Source organism: Maylandia zebra, linkage group LG17 (genome assembly GCF_041146795.1).
Source record: "Maylandia zebra isolate NMK-2024a linkage group LG17, Mzebra_GT3a, whole genome shotgun sequence".
In the NCBI taxonomy this organism is placed as follows: domain Eukaryota; kingdom Metazoa; phylum Chordata; class Actinopteri; order Cichliformes; family Cichlidae; genus Maylandia; species Maylandia zebra.
In genome coordinates, this window is record NC_135183.1 from 37,194,009 (window position 1) to 37,199,896 (window position 5,888).

Consider the following 5,888-nt stretch of genomic DNA (forward strand, 5'->3'; position numbering starts at 1 on the left):
ATGGTGCAGCACTGGGGACAGTTTATTTGCTTTTCATAAAGTCAGAATCAAATCTAAAGTCTCCACTGGTTCAACGTTGTATTTGAAACCACCATAATTGAAGTTTATGTTACTTTAAATAAGGGTCCATGATTAGTGTTCTCATGTCGTCTGGTGATCTCTGGTAAGAAAACAGACTGCAGGGCCCAGAGCTAAAGTTGTTGTGTAATCCCTGGAGAGCTGAGTAATGAGCATGGACTTCAGTCAGCCTTTAGTTCTGTTGCTCCTGAAACACTGACTGCAACAATAGCCTGTATATCACAAATGGATGCACGTTTTAGATGTTAACTAAAATGAAGTTGTGTAGTTTAAAAGTTTAAAATATTTAATTGCTATACTTACCGTAGCTATATCACAAATTGAATTTCTTCAACAGGTTTAGCCTTGTGCTGCCTCCTCCACCACCACACACCCTACACTATCCTCACTGGTCTCTCTAATCCCCAGTCACAGACGGCTGGCTACCACAGTCTGAAATAGGATAAGATGCTGGTATTATAGAAAACACGCTGTCTAGTTCCTATACCAAACATGCTGACACCATCTGAGTTTAAGAAACTATCAATCAGTTACTCTCACATTGTATGTGATCAAAGTGCTGGAGAGACTCCAGGTGAAAACATCTCCTGAACCCTTCTCATTTTTTTATACAGAGCAAATCGGTGAATGAATGAAGCAGCCATCCTGCAGAGAGTTTATGCTTATTTATTTTAGGTAGTAACAGCTGCACGATCCAGGTCACCTTCTTTGAGTTCTTAAGTGTATTTTACTAGGTGGGACCACATCCTCGTTTTAAAGTTGACAGTATTTGTAGTAGCTAATGGCTGATGGCATGAGTATGAATTGCAGTTGCGGTTTGAGGAAGGCCTCAGAGGGGAATGGTGATGGCTCCTGGCTAAACTATCTCCAATTAACACAAGAGAGAGAAGCAGCAGGAAACACATGGATGAACCATCTCATGGATCACTGACTACCAGACAGACAGACTGCACTGTGTGAGATTGGGCTGTTTGATTTGGTGATGTGCAGTTCAGGAGCTACACGGGGAACTGTGGTGTCTCCATTCCTGTTCACCTTGCACACCTCAGACTTTAAGACTCGTACCACTGACAGAAATGAGCAAGGCACTAGTGTGGTTGACGAGTTGACAATGACATTGTTTTTTTTTTTTTTTTATCTGTAACGTTATTAGCTCATCCAGCAGGCATGTCCATCTTTTAGATACAGTCTGTGGTTTAAAACTACAGAGAATGTGAAAAGCTAGATGAATTAATGACATAAACTGAAGTTATACACACGCCGTTTTTAATCGATCCTTTCCCCCCTTTTTGTTCCGATTTGATCTAAAATTGTGCTTTCGTTTGTTTTCACGTGTTTTTACACACTTATTACGAATTTTAATTTCATGCACAGAAAAATAAGATATTCATCCAACAATTAACTTGTGTAAGTTATAAATCAACAAATCCATTTTTGGATCACATATTTAAATGTGTTCATTCTATGTAAAATCCCATGTGGAAAAGGAACAACGGAGGTTTGTGTTTCATGTGTTTTATATCCTCTTGCATTTAAATGACCTGAGAACAAGTAGATGAATGGATGGATGAATAGATGGATGGATGGATGGGTGAATTTAGTGTTAGAGGTAACGGGGCTCTTGATATATTTTCTGGAATGGATAACCCATCATTTGACCAAATGCACTGAATGATGCACTTGGCTCATTTTTAGGTATTCTCTCTCAGTGCCCCATCCAATGACCTCTGGCTGCTTATGGACTTTGAAAATATAATGAGCACCCTCTCGAGCAAACTAAATGCCAGGATCACCTGAGCTGCACTTTAGATTCATTTAATTTGCCGTGGAAAAAATGCACAAAGATGAATTAAAATGACCCCAAAATTGAAAGTAATAAATGTAATGAGAAAATGCCCAAAGAAAAGCAGAACAGAAAAATTCTGTTAAGTTCACAGAATAGAGCCATATCTGTACTTTGAACAAAACTAATTATGATGTGACTGGTTGCATAAAGGTAACATGTTGCTGTTTGGCAGGTTTGGTTTTTGATCATTTGATTATAGACGAAGGCATGAAATTGACAATGTCTCATTGCAGCTTGAAGAGACGACTGATGAAATCACTTGAGATAATCTCTCGAAACATTTAGAAGAAGAACATGCAAAACCTGCAAAAATTGAAAAAGGAATGTTTTTCATTATTCATTGCATCTTTAAAGTTTCATTGAGCCTTTGCTGTTAAATGTCATCTTTACACGTGCCAAGTCAGTGCTACCATATGTAGAAGCGTCACTGTGCTCCTTTCAGATTAATCCTGTGGATTGAGGTCAAATGACCCAGATCGGGTGTGTTTGATGTCGGCCGTTTTGTACACACAAGAACATTTTAGAGAAAGACTAAAACCCTCACATCACAGAAAAAACAAAGGTCCCTGTATGCAGTAAATCAACCCTCCACTAATTTCAAATTTCAACTTGAGTTATTTAGTCATGTCTTACGTTCTTCTTTTTAGAATAATGGAATTCCACAAAAAACTATATATTATTTGATATAAACTTTTACAGATTATTCATAAACTGACATTTTTGGATTCCTTCCTCAGATTTTGGGTATATTTTTGAGGCTTTTCATCAGTACCAACACTTCCACTCCCCTCAGTAGTGACAGATATCAGCTTCTTCAGACACTGCCATTTTTAATGCCCATTGACTCTGGAACTGTTTTTCTATTGTCTCTTCAATTTGATCCACTAGTGTTGCTGATTTCAAGACCTTTGCATGCACATTTTCTGCAGTGAGCATACTTTTGTAACGTTTTGGGATTTTGTAAGATTGTCTCTCTTACAGGCTGCACAGAAAAATGAAGGGAACACTAAAACAGCTTCTAGGAGCCTGGTGAAAGCAATGTTAAAGTTAAAAATTTTTACTGATACAGAGCAAAATGTTTTAACAAAAGTTCAAATCTGAAATCACAGACCAAGCCTGTTCAGTTGTGTTCATATATGCCTGACAGCCCCTGAGCATGTTTCTGATGAGACAGTGGACGGTGTCCTGGGGAATCTCCCAGAATATTTGGCAGGGTTGACACACTGAGGCCTTTCCCTTAGAGAGAGAGCAAAGAGTTCAGTCATTTGGGAGGGTTTTAGAGTAGAGCCGTTATTGGTCCACATTGAAAGGAGGAACCATCTCAACTACCCCTGCGATCTGGCCCCCGGATAAGAGCAAGAAACTCCGGTCACACGAGGCCAGGCATTGCCCTTTGTCGGGAATCCAGGGCCCACTGCATCAGCATAAACTCTCGATGATGGATTCCATCCCAGCACCGTCGAGTACTTTACGGTGGCACCGACCTGTGAGCACTAAATGCCACCCTCATGGATTCTGTATCTGACAGTTTATTTGAATCAGGCACCTGAGTAGCCTGCTGGAGGCCATATTGTAGGTCTCTGGCAGTGCTCCCCCTGTTCCCCCCACAGTTATTACAGTTTGAAAATGTTAAGCTTTAGTTTAGCGTCTATTAGTTTGAGTCTTAGTTTTAGGCTTTAATGATTATTTTTGTATGCAGGGAATATATCAGAGGCAAAATAGTACAGGTATTACAATAAAAACACACAACCTTTTGAACGCAGTTGACTCAAAGTGTTGCAGACGTCCAAAGTCTCAATAAATATATCTGTCAAAGCCTCATCAGGCAAGTTTTAATACATGTTTTATTTATGTATTTATTTATACCAAATTAATTAAATCATTTCAGTCCAAAATTCAAAATTTTATTTGTATTTTAGTTAACAATTTTAAAAAATATATATAATTTTAGTTTTTAGTTTAGTTGTAGTTAACTGTAATAACCTTGGCTCCTCCTCACACCAAAGAGCAGAGAATGGTCCTGCTGGTGGTGACAGTAGGACAATAATGGTACATCTGATCAAACATCTTCCAGTTTCAAACTACCTGCAGGAACACAGCATTTAAACACACATCTGTGATGTATTTTATTTGTCTGCTAATTTGAAATCCAAAGGTTTGTACATATGTTTAATTATCTGTGTGTGCACTGCACTGAGCAGAGGGTGAGGACTTGGCAGTGCCTGCAAGACTGTTGGGCACATGACTGCCACCTCCCTTATCACGGCCACCACAGACTGCTTTTCTTTACAATCCTTCAAAGGCCAGAAACTTAGTCAGTTGACAGTTCTCAAAGAAGATCAGCCATAGAGTCAATTGGAATCTATTTGTTCTAGATGTTAGTAAAACTATACAAATCTAACAAATTAACTTTTCAATCATCACTATTTCTGAATACCAGTATGTGCATCATAGGTTAGTACTTACTGTGCTATGTCATCATTTTCGAATGCTTGCTTACAGTCAGCTTAAGTTGTATCAGGTAACATCAGGTAGTTTTAAATGTTAAACCATACAGTGGTAAATGGTAAGATAATGAACTGTGCTCATTTGTGTCTTTTTTAAATGATCTGTTCCCAAACTTTCTGTCAGGTCCCTTTCATCACTGCAATTTTTAAAAAAGCCAACCAAACCTAAAAACCACTGTATGCTGTAACTTCTGTTATTGGCTCTACAGTTCACCTGTTGTCATTTTCATTTGCACCTTCATTCAAATGGACATGCATGAGCTTTCTTTTTTAAAATTTTATTTTTAGGATGTAGAGCTCTTCTCTTCCTCATTCCATGTCTCCTCCATCAAAGTGACCTTTAGACTGACACAACTGTAAGTCTTAAGAAGTCAAAGTCCCAATTCCTAAAATGCGTCTGAAGGAAAGAGGGCGCACTGGTGTTATCCTTAGCAAAACTCTTTTCAGCACTACCAATTATAAAAGAGGCGTGACTTGCAAATGTAAATGTATAAGTAATAATTATATAAAATGATTTAACATTTCTGTTACCGGTGGTAGAACAATCCAAATATCGATAGTAGCAATACTGATGGTGTTGGTGTTGAATTGATCCAAGCACGATAGGATCAATACTTTGTTTCTGTCCCACTGAATTGTGTTAAGTAAATTATTTTAGGGGGAATTAAAAAATATACCTCACGCATTCATTCTGAAAAATGCCGCCTGCATCTTTTTGTGATGTCATGTCTATTTTATTTGTAGCCTGTAGCAGTTTGAACAACAGAGGTTCACCCGAAGTGTTTTAGAGACATGTACATTTACATTCCAGAGCTTCAAAGAAACAAAACCCTGTTTTAGAATACATGAATAACTGGAAGGAGTGTTTTATTCTTTGTTGTGTTGTCTATTGTGGATTTAGTGGTCATTAAAATGTGTTCAGAAACTGATGACAACTCATGTAATAAGTCCTGCCACTCTGATCTCCCCAACACAAGCTGCTTATGATGGTTATCAGTATTGGTACTGGCAATACTTACTTCAGTACTTGGCATAGATCATGCCAATATTTGCAGTAACCCACAGCACTACTCTTATCCTTCTTTGTGTGTGTGTTTGTAATAAACACACAAAAATGTATAACATCCTCATTTTTTCCTTACATTACAAAGAGGAAATATAATTAAAGCTAAATTCATAACAATGCCAAGCTCATCTGACAGAGATTAAAGTGCAGCAGTAGACCAGACAGACATTTTCAGAAGCAATCCATATGAATTTAATATAATTAAATTATAACTAATTATTAATTATAATTAATTATTAAAATATTATATAACTATTAAATTATTATATTAAAGACATGTACTTTGTTTAAACGCTTAAAACGCCAGAATCTATTGTCTTTTTCTCCGCTGTGGTGTTTCCACGCCACTCCAAATCAGGGTCTAGGGATGGTGACAAAAAACAAAAAAGCT